Genomic DNA, 12,130 nt, shown 5'->3' with positions numbered 1-12,130 from the left:
ACACCTGAGGGGATGAAATGCCCGTACCCTTAAATATGCTACAAGCAATGCATATAGCTTCTGACAAGACTCATGCTAATATAACGAAGAAAACATACAAGTGGGTCCCTAAATCTTCTTTAGCGACCATAGCTAGTGCTAAAAAACAGAAGCCTTTCAAGAAATGTACCACTCGCTCCAAGAAAAGTAAGAAAACGTGGCGTTGGATTCCTAAACAACTATTGGAAGCCCAAGGCTACTATCAAGGAAATGACCAAATCTGGGTGCCAAAACGTAGATTGTGTTCTTACTTGTCACCTACTCCATGTGAGCCCAATCCCGTGGCTCCAAAACAAATCAACGATCACGGAAAGAAAAAAATCGCAAAATGCTACACACCCGCTCCAGAGCTAGTTTGGGTACCGAAAAAAGAACGATTTGTTCCACCTAGCTCAGGAAGGGGGGAGTCCCATGAAGCTTCTAGCTCCTCATGTAATGCATCCATAGAGGTAAAAGCTTCTCCACACCTCGACCTACAATAGTGGACCTCCATGAAGCTACAAAGGAATCCACACCTCCCAGTGTTCAAGAATCACCTGATGAACCACTTCAAGTTCGATCCTGGGAGAGTACCTTACCACCCTTGCAACTCGACGTGGCAACTACTGGCAAAAATCCTCACCTATTACCAACTGGAACAATTGGTTTCAAAGGGTGACAAGCTCATTTCAAACGGTATGATCTACCCAAGGAAGGGGTGAGTGTTTGCTGACAGTTATCATTCACTTGCTTCCCTCTCAACCTTCCTCCCTGACCTCTAAATCTTCCAATCTTAGGGAATGTACATATAAAGACTTATACTCACCAAAAAAAATAATAATAAAGAGCAAGAGCAATAGCAAACGAGTATGCACAATAAAAGTCAAAACATTGACCAGACCTACACATTCACATCCCGTACACTAAAACAAAAACCTATGCCATAAAGCACCTTTGATCCTCATCACTCGAGTGATGGAGGATAGGTAGAATTAGTATGATAGAAGTGTTTCTGTTTTAGAGTTGAGTGATTAGCAAAGTTCCTTCTTCCCACTGATGTGCCTCCTAGAGGTATTCTTTGTGTTTCCTTGTGTATACAGGAACGTGTTGCTGTTGTTAGGATTTGGACCTTCATGGAATCTTTATCTCGACTCACTCTTCAAATCAAGCGCGACCATCAACACAAACAGGTGTTTCTTGTCCATTAGCATTGCCCCTTATCTTTTTTGCATCTATGTTTGTCTGCTTTGATTGTGATTAGTAGAATAATATTTAATGCCTTTGTTTAGCACCAAACATTAAATTCAATGAATTTTTTATCATAATCACTTGTCTAGATTTAAAAATCAAGCAGTCCGACTAAGCTAGTTTTACCAAGTTAGGTGTTAGAGATCTTCTCTTAACACCATGGGGAATGCCTTCCTAATAATCAATGGTTACTTAGGTTCTTAATCCGATTTAGGCAGCATTGTGTGAAATGTACTAGGGATTTCTAGTGGGCTTAGTCCCTATTGACCTTTAGCTTAAGTATTATAAAGGGAGTTTACTAGTGTGATGAGCCTGGGGAGGTGTAACAATGATATATGACCCCCCCAAAGTTACAAAATTAAAATGCTGAAAATGAACAAACAAAAAATCAAAGTGCCACAATGTAAAATCTTAAGCTCGAAGAGAAATCTCAGCTTGATTGGGTACTTCACTCACATGTATCGCCTATGGTACTAGAGCCCTAGAGGTTCCCAGTATGGGCGCTTTTCCTTGAAAAGAAAAAAACCCAAGGCATACAAAATAAGCACACACATCAAAATTGAATCATTGTGAAAAGACTTTGGGGGGTCAAAGAAAAGGTAATTAGTCAGGCGATGATTTCATGAGAAATTCCTTTTATCGTAGCTTAACTACAAGGTCTTCTAGGTATAGCCTCTAGTCGGCCCTCGAACATGAAATACTTGGCTCTCGCGATTAAACAACTTAATTGACCATAGAAAATTAAGAAGCTTACCCATGGTATTAATAGTCGATCTCTAGTGCCTTTTGATCGTTAAATTAGCGACCCCATACTTGTTTAATTTTTTACCTTTACATATGTTTATGCATTTGATTATATTGCAATTTAATCTTTATGTTGCTGACAAATTGTTTAAAATTCTGTTACCAATCAATTTGTCTGCCTAAAACTACATATGCTTTTTAATCGCTTATGAGAATGCAATTACTGTGCCAATGTTGTTTGATTTTGCAGTGACTGAAGAAGGCTAAGGACATTCATCTCAAATGCTCTTCCACCCCGACGAACGAGCTTCAACTCAATAGCTTCCAAGGACGGAATCTACATCAGGAAGGGGGGGCATGTTAACCCTCATGGCTCACGGACACTCTATCACCTACGTGGACGTTGTAACCTACGGCGGACATTGTATTATTTATTTGGTAGAGTCAGGTATCGGGCTTGTCGGTCCAATAGGAAAAGGGTAAGAGTGATCGACGATGAGAGGCGCACTTTAACTAGAACATTCAAGGGATTAGTTGGCTAAGCATGGGTGCCCAGGTGTGAATGGGGCGAGCTCATATAAAAGTCAACTAAACCTAAAATTCACTCATTCTCTCATTTGTGCGATAGAAGAGTGCTCTTGCTCCATCTCCATCTTCTTCTTCTTCATCTCCTTGTGTATGTGTATGCATGTGAGAGAGAGAGAGTGCGATCGAGCATTACGACGACGACACGGCGGCGGCGAAGCGGTTGAACGCGGCGAAGCAGCGGCTCCTTCTTCTTCGCGGCAAGGAATCCTCCACAAAGCAAGCATAGAGTGGTGAGTGACACACCATTGCCTTCTTTGAGCTTACTAGTTTAGGCTTGTTGTGTGCTTGGAGCCATTTGTGGCTCGCACACGGTGTATCGGCAAGTTCCTTGCATTGACACGTGCGACATACGCGCACAGTCATCCACAAATTTGACTATGAGACCAAGTCTAGCAAGTGCAGATACACACAAAAGGTTATTTTTTATCCTAGGTACATACAATGCATCAACAAGTGTGAAAGAACTGCCATTTGCAGCAAAGCACAATCTTTCCAACTCCTTGAACATGATAAGAGGCATTGTTGGAACAAGTCAGTGCATTCCCAAGAGGGACAAACTGGATAATGGTAAACAAAGCACGATGTGAGGTAATGTGCTTTGTAGAACCACTGTCAAATACCATACATGTGAATCTGCAGCAACTAACAAACATGCATCATGGACAATAGGATCATAAGTGCACTCTGCACTAAATGCCTATTCTGCATCAACATTTGCATCACAATCTCCTTTGACAGAAGACTCTACAATTTTTGCACTTGTATTGGACCCTGTAGTGGATCTAGCCTCTTTTGCCTTCAATTTTGGACACTTGATCAAGTGATCATTAGCTTTACAATAATGGCAACGCATCTTCTTTTTGCCCTTATCACCAAAATTGTCAGACGAAGTTCTTCCAGCAAAAGCATTAGGAACATAAATTTTTCCACTTTTGCAGGATACCCATAAGAAGTGGTTACATTGTTGTTCCCAGCTTTTCTTTGAGATGCCATAAAAGCGTGTTCAACTGCAGCTGCCTAGTCCTATTTTTTCTAGAAAGTGACTCTTGCAACAGCAATTTGACAACTTTAGTATTTTCTTTGGTCATAAGTCTCCAAGTAGTAGCAGAAGTCTGTTTAAGAATCTAGCAAAGCATCAAGAACATTCTGCAGAAGTGAACTATTAGAAATTACTTCTCTTGCAGAAATTAGTTGCTCATTAACATCCTTAACACTAGCAAGGAAAGTTTCCATTTCATCTTTCTCATGCATAATCTTTGATTCCAACTCTTTACACAGCAAAGCAATTTTAGCCTCATTGCGGCTTGCATAAAGACTTGCTAGAATATCCCAAGCCTGTTTTGCAAATTTTGTTGAACGAATGTGAGGAGTGATACTGCACTTCATAGACAATGCAATCAATGCATGAGCCTGCGCATCTCTTACATCCCAACGAGCTTGCTTAGCCGTAGGCAAAAAAACTTTGACAGCAGCAACCGTGGTAGCAAAACCTAGAGCATCCTCAACATTTCCTACATCCACAGTACCAAGATGTACATCAATGCCCTGCACAATGTTCCAAACTCCCTTTGATACAAGCACATGTTGCATCATGTAAGCCCACATAGGGTAATTGTCCCCATCCAATCTGTCCACAGTAGCAAACATCTTGAACATGTCTATGTTGTTGTCGGCCATGGAAAATGCCTGCACCTGATGTGAAAACTACCCAAAATGACAAAAAATTGAGTGAGACTAGCACGTGCTATATAGCACAACCCGCAATAGACTGTATGGGACCTATTATGCAGTAATTTTGGCATTGACGAAACTTCTGCACAAAATGACAAAATTACTTGTGCTGACTTGACTGTAGTGGAAATGGAGGTCAAAATGATGCCAAAGCTCATTGAAATCTAAGAAAACAAGCAAGGGTCTTCTGTTGACTCTGGCGACTAAGTTTGGGAGGACGTGACCAGCTCTGATACCAATTGTTGGAATTAGGGTTGCAGGGAAACGCACATAGCTTGGAGGAGACAAAGGAAGCTCAAGGCACACAACAGAGAGTATATTACTTAGTGTGCAATGGAAAGATAGATAGCCCTAGAGTGATGGGCGTATATACAATGCACGGGGAAAAACCCTCCTAAAGAGGGAAAAATTGCCCCGGCGGTCCTAGTGTGTTCACACACATCACTACCACATGTATATGGTAACAGTGCTTGGTAACAATGTAAAGAAAAACTTAACCAGGAAAGAGAGGCAAATGGAAACCCATTGAATCCACTAGCACATGGCTTGGGAAGGCCAAAATTCTAGTCGTGAAGCTCTCTATTTAAAAAAGTGATAAAATGAGAGGTCTGCTTTTTGGAGCTAAATTGTATTGAAGACAAAGATTTCAGAGACAAAAGAATTTTTGTGTACTCATGCCCAGATTTGAGATTGAGGAAAAAACGATATTGACAAAATGGTAGTAGATTACAATATTTGTGTTTGATTCACATGGTGGAACGAGCGGAACAAGGTTTTGGAGGGAGGTACTGTTGAAATACAATATTTAGTTGGAGGGGTTGTTATTGTTTGGTATGAGGAGAACTTGGATTTTCTTTGCTTTTGGGTGGGAGGAGGGAGGGGAGGTGTCCCCTCCAGCAATCTTTGGTCTTTTAATGGAGTTTTTTTTTGAAGTAATGTATATGTGGTGGAATGATCCGACCAAAAGCAAAATCTTGTGCCACAAATGTAGTGAGGTTGTTGGCTTCTCATCCAAATATGGTCAAGCATTGAATTGTTTCCTTAATATATAGATGATATTTGTTTAATGTTGAAGTCTCCTAGTATGATGCTCTAGTTTTTTTTATCATTGTCTTGTATCAAGTGTTGGAGTTCTAAAAGAAGTGTGCTTATTGGTGTCTTGGGTGACTTGTACACATTTATGACATGGATATGAGTTGAAGATTTATTTCCAAAAGAGAAAGCGGCATCCAATATTTCAAGTCGCAGTCTTGAGATAGATTTTTGGTTTATGGATTGAATGCTTGGATTATGGGATATGGATAGAGCATAACCATTATAATGTTGAATATGCCAAAATTCTAGTGTGAGGAGGTTGGTATCCCTTTTTTGTTTTGCTCTTGGAAGCACAAGATGCTGGATGACATGAAGTCTAGATCATTCTTGATGTGGTCAATGTGTTTCTTAATCGACACTACATTCAATTATACAATAATGTGATGGGTTTGCTTTAATGCAATCAGGGGCTCGTTCAAGTAGGTCCATTTAGCATTTGTTCATAGGCACATGATTTCTTTTAGCAGGATGGGGTCAGTTCTGATGTGGGTCTTGACAATGGGGCTAAGAATATGCAAATTTGCAGGGTCTTTGATACATGATAGCGTTGTGTAGACCAAGCCATGAGATTGGATCCCACTAGGGTCAAACGCCACTATTTTCCATCATCAAGCCTTGGGATCTATGGAGTCTTCATGCATTCACTGCTTGTATTGGGAATTATGTTCTTGAGACTAGATTAAGTGGGTTCCTACCTACTTGGATTTCTTTCGTGATTTCAAGTATTGGTCTCTATTTTTTGTTAATTTTTTTATGGTAAAGATATTCATTTTGAGACCTTTGCTTTTTTCCAATCAAGGTATCAAAGAGCTCTACCCATGCTATCAATGACTGTGCTTTGTTGTCTGCTATTTGGAAGATTCCATCCGCACCATTCACTAACATTGATATTGCTAGCACAAAGCTCGACTATCATTCCTGGTTTTAGTTCAAGGATGGAGAATAACCCAACATTTATTTGAGGGTTGTTTGGAATGACTAGTCTTTTTGAGCATGTTTTGTGGAATTTGTCACAAGCCTTGATGATGTATGGTGTTTCTTGCAGGTCCTCAAAGACCTTTTGGTTGTGCTTTGGACTTTAGTTTGTTTGTGAAGAAAAGATGAGGTGTTGTGGAAATGTCAAAGTTGTTGTGTCATTGATAAATGCCAAGTCTGATTCCGTTTGTTATGCAACCCTTATCCTATTCAGGACACCTATAAATAGCTCGTTGATTGTCGCATTGGTGTTTTTAGCTCAGCACATGTGATATGTGTGTTCCAACATGATGGTGTGAGGATGTCAAGTGTATTGTTTGTATAATTGAATATCCATCAATCACGAATAGGGCTTTCTTGGCAAAGATCACTATAGAAGATAACTTATGGGCCACTGAAGGGTTGGTTGTGTCTATGTTTGATAGCTCAGAGTCTTTTGTCAATAATGCACAATAGTCTATTGCCTATCAAGGAAGCCTCATTAAAGACAACTAGTTTGAGGTTCATGTATACTTGGGATAATTCATTGAGGGTGTCATTGGAAAGAGGAACCATATCATTTAGCATCAATGGGAGGTGCAATCCAGCGTGAATTGTTGTGCCATCTAGGTTAAATGTTGTTTTGCCTATATACGCCATCAACAATGTTGTTGGAAGTTCAATGTTGCCTTCTATCGAAGGTGCATAGTGTAGGACCAGGTCTTGCACGATTGCACGCAAAGTAAAGGTTTTTCCTGTACCGGCACCACTTGTCAATAAAAGGTGGATTGCATCTTTAGGACATAGTCTCTTTCTTGTCATGGTATCATCATAAAGATGTTGTTGCTCTATATTCACATTCATGACAATTGAGTGATATTCTTCATTTGGTATGCTCATAAGTCTAGATGATGTTGCTAGTTGAGTGGTATAATGCCTTGCACTTGGCAAATTGAGATCAAGCTCATAAGTGAATTGTTCTTGCTGTGTTTCTTGTGAGGAGGTAGAGAATGATGTTGATGATTTTTTATTGTTGACTTATAGCTTTCTGAAAGGTTTCATGTTTTGTGCATCTTTGTGGCAAATGTAGACTCATACCTTTCTCTCCAAGTTGTTGTGGAAACATTGAATGCATTTTCACTAGTTGTGAATGGTAGAAATAGCAAGCATAATTGATGATAATGCCTCTCACTGTCGACCTCTTTACTGAAGTTTGTATATCTGATGTTGTGGGGCTTCTTGCACTTGTGATGGGTCCCTTGTGAATTGATGTAGTTTCTTACATACTCTGCCAACCAAAGATTGTTTGGACTAGCTGGTCTCTTTGTGTGTGTTTTCATGAGGGGTCATCAAAGAGTATTTTGTATCATCAAGATGAAGTGTTTGCAAGGAAGTCTTTCTCTTTAACAATAGCATTCTTTGGGTTTTGAAGTCTGTATTGATGAACATAGATAGTATGCTTGTGTTGTGCAATGTGAGACATAGTGAAATGTATGCTGCTTGTTGGGATTTGATTTCTTGTGCATTGATCAAGGCACCTCCAGTTTTTTAAGATGTTCCATTGCAGGAAGACTCTCTTTCTTGCGCTTTTCAAGGATTTTGTTAATTGCTCTGCTTGTGGCTAAATCTGTTTTTGTCATGTATGATGTGCAGTATGCAGCAGCTCCATGAGCATTGAAAATAAACAGGATATCAACATTACCATCCCACAACGTGCATAATGTTTTGTTAAAATTTTCTGTGTCTATATCTTTTGGTTGTCTCTTGAGCAAAAGTGTGAGTTCTGAGAGTGATATTGAGAGTGTCTCAAGATACATTCCTTCATCCATATTCAAAGAGGATAACCAATCGTCGAAACTCATTTTGAGGCAATGTGATAGAGCTTCAAGTTGGATCTCAATTTGTTTCTTGTGTGAAAAAAGCATGTTTAAGCTTGCTTCACTTGGTTGTATAGGTCGTAGGATAGTCATTTGCCTTGCAGGTGCTCTAGGAAATCCAAAATGGCAATGCTTCTTTTGTTTTTTGCATGTCTTGCAATGGGAATGGATCTGCACTTTTTGTAGCTCAACACCCAATTCATATTTGTTAATTGAGATGTATCTATCAACAAAAGCGACCACTTCTTCATCATTAGAAATCCAAGCTTGGAGAATTGTTAATCCAAATGAATCCATGATCATGCTGGCTTCCCCTATGTTGAAATTCAAACGAAGAAGAAATCCATGATTTGGTCAAGTATTTCTGAATTTCGTTTCAATTCCTTCTTGAGTGCTTTGAATTTATGGACATAGTATCAAGTTGGATTGATAGGATCAGCTCGCACCAATGCACGAATAAAGTGAGCAATAGTTTGAAAATCAGATTTGTTGATTTGTGGATTGAGCATAGTAAGGCATTCATGCAATGGCTTCCATCTTTACTTAGCACACGATAGAGTGACAAAAAAAATCACGTTGTCCTACTTGTCAAATCATGGCGAACACATTGCGCTTGAGTTTGTTTTTGTACTCTGATGATGTTGGCAATGATTCAAAGTCATGATATCCTAGTTGTGATGATAGTATTTGCTCAATGTTAATGATTTTTTGAAAATCTTTTGCATATAATTGTCTACCTTGCAATTTCCCCTTGCGTAGACGATATAGAGCCAAGTACCTTGCCGATCATAATTTTCATCACTTTGAAGAACAAGTTTTTAATATCTATGGAGAAGCATCTATCTTTGTTTTTAAGTTCCCATTGCGCCACTTTAGGTATTTAAGGTATTTTTTATTTGCAAGCTGAGCGTAGGCTCTTTGTTTTCCAAAGAAAAAATCTAGGAATAATAATTCGTCACAATTGGCATCATCAAACAAGCCCAATGGACTAGATCCTTTGCAGGGTGCAACACTATGTGCATGTGCATTATGATCGATGACTTGTTGTGAGGAGTAGATGCCATGGACAAGGGTGTCAGAATGCTCATCCCCCAACTAATCAAACTCATCTTCTTCATGCAATATTACATGTAGACTCATATGAAAGCTAGAATCCCAAGTCTTGTTAATAGAGGCTTTGTGCTCTACGTACAAAGGGGTACGAATCAAGTCCTTCAATGCTTGATCACATAAAAGGGACAAACAACACCACTAAGATATGCATGGTTATAATCAAGTTTTCACTTAATCTCTACAAGGATTGTTGCATGCTCACTATTGAAACGTGGCAAGATTGCTTGAATTCTTGTTAAATCGGCCATGACTTTAACAACACTCCCCCGAATCCCGTAATTGAGCTCTTGGATTTGCGTGAAAGGAATGCGAAGTGACACAAGACGTTTCTCAATTCCATTCAATAATGTGATGCTTGCAATACTTTCATTCAATTGAGAATGTGGATAAATGCAAAAGAGTGGTTTTTTTTTTAGTTTTTAAGCTTTGTTTACAAGACAAACACACTCTTTTATCTGGAGAAATGCTGAAGGTGTTTAATCCCACAAAGTTTCAAGAAATGAAACCTCCAAAGAAGTCAATTATTTTTGAACATAAGGTTTTCACAGCTAAAACATGCATATGAAGGAGTGTCTAGTATTTCTTCCACATTTTTTCGTATCTTTGATCTCTTGTATGATGGGCGCACATCATTGTCTTCATGCAATATTTTCCATATAGAGTAAACTTTTGTTTGAAATTATTTCAAAGTGTAAGAGGAAGGGACTTGGGTTTATAATTGTTAGCTACATGTAATGCAGTCTCATTTGTAAAACTCCTCACAACATCAAGTAAACTAGCAATGTGATCTTTAGACCATAAACAACGCTTAAGCTTCTTGTGTAAAGTTGCCTGTGGATAAACAAACAAGCCACTTTGGGTAATAAAGACAAACAAGCCATGAGAGGAGGAAGAAGAAGCAATGCAAGGATATTATTGAAAGAATGTTGATGATTTTGTTCTTGGAACACGTATCTCCAACACATGGCAAGCTAGAGTGATCAAATTGATTGATAGCAAAACTGAATTAGTTCTTGTATTCAGACATTGATATATTAAATGTTCAAGATTTTGGTGCTTACAATGCCAAACATCATACTTATCACTCCACAATTTCATCCAGACACCAGACATTTATGGTCTCGGTGTCGTGAGAAACAATTTATAGAGCAATGTGTCGAACCCATTTTTCTTCTAATGTTTGCATGGAAATACTTACATCACACACAAACAAAAACTCCCTTAAAACATCTTGGTTGCAAAAAGATTTCTTCAAAAAACTTGAATCAATTCTTGAGGTCGCGTCATTTATGCAAAAGGTAGTCTTCTCATTAAGCGACATCGCCATAATGCGTACATACAATAGGATAGTATTGACTACTTGGCAAAATATTATCTTTTTGTGGATAGGTGTAAGGCAAGGCTACTATGAAAAGAGAGAAACAAGGCTTGTCTCTTCTTATTCAGACTTAAAGCTTGTTACATAACCTTGTGCATCTATTGAGAAGTGGCCAGCTCTCTTCATTCCCACCAATGAAGCTTTCAAGCCTACTACATCAGTCTCATACATGTGCAAGAAAGAAGATGAAAATCAAAGTAACTGATCAACAATCTTTCCATGCAAAGTGATTGCAATGCCTTTACTGTCATGATCAACCAACTTTGCTTGAAGAGCAAGAACTTTCCATATTTCAACAACCTTGTCACACGTGAAATAGTAAGGTTTGAACTTGACAGCTAACTTGACCTGTTTTGCATACACCGCACAAATACTCCAAGCCAATAGTATTAACATTCACAACCTTGAGAGATCCAAACACCTGAAAAAAGCATAACAAGATCACACAATAATAGAAAAAGCCTCACCCACTTTACAAAAAGCTTCTTACCATCTTTCCAAATCCCATATTGGCGATTTACTTTGAATGGATGTCTTTGAAGAGTGCCTTAAACTATTCATGTAAGGGCAACAAGATAATATAATCCACAATAGATAGAGTGTTGGCAATTGCTTGAAACATTTATATTGTGAGCCACACAATCACAGAACCCTTTCTCTTCATTGGTGATATGGTAATAATCTTCCTTTCGAGATGGCACAAACAAGAGCTACAATAACAACACAAAGTATACGAGCATACTCAAAATGTATGTTCGGGACTGAATGTGGTATGCTTACCATTACTCTATCAACATCGAAAGGACCATCTGTGACAATGAGTCGGGTGCCACTACTACCATTACTTTTGGCCACATTCTCCACTCTAACAATAGTGAACGCAATAGTAGGTACATTGTCTTCAAGAACTGAACTCCATGTTGCAACAGGATCTTTAATCTTGTGCTCAATAAATAAAGTAAGAATATAGTCAAAGGAAGATGCTTTCACAATAAATGTAGTTGCATCATCATAGAGAGCAAGCTGACAAGTGCCTCCATCATTGGGGTTTTTCTTCCTCACAACATGACCCTCTATGCGCAAGAAATCATCCACCACAAATGTGTTGACAAATTGATCAATGTAATTTTTTGTCACAACAAAAATGATAGTATGATCAACAACTTTATCCATTAGATCCGCTTTCCAAAACCTACTGGAGTTGGCTTTTCAGATTTTGTGTGTGCCATACTTTGCAAAGACCTTCCAATAAAGACAAAGCAATAACTTATACTATCAGAGAGTTCTGATATTAGAAGCGCAGGTGTAGATTGGCTCAATGCCAACTGAGAACCAAAGGAGTCAAAAATTGGTCTTGTCTGTTCTTTGGATAGGTGCTAAACTC

The sequence above is a fragment of the Adiantum capillus-veneris genome, chromosome 12 (genome assembly GCF_014529385.1).
Source record: "Adiantum capillus-veneris isolate H3 chromosome 12, ASM1452938v2, whole genome shotgun sequence".
Classification (NCBI taxonomy): domain Eukaryota; kingdom Viridiplantae; phylum Streptophyta; class Polypodiopsida; order Polypodiales; family Pteridaceae; genus Adiantum; species Adiantum capillus-veneris.
The sequence above is the reverse complement of the archived record's forward strand: the minus strand, read 5'-3'. Positions refer to the sequence as shown.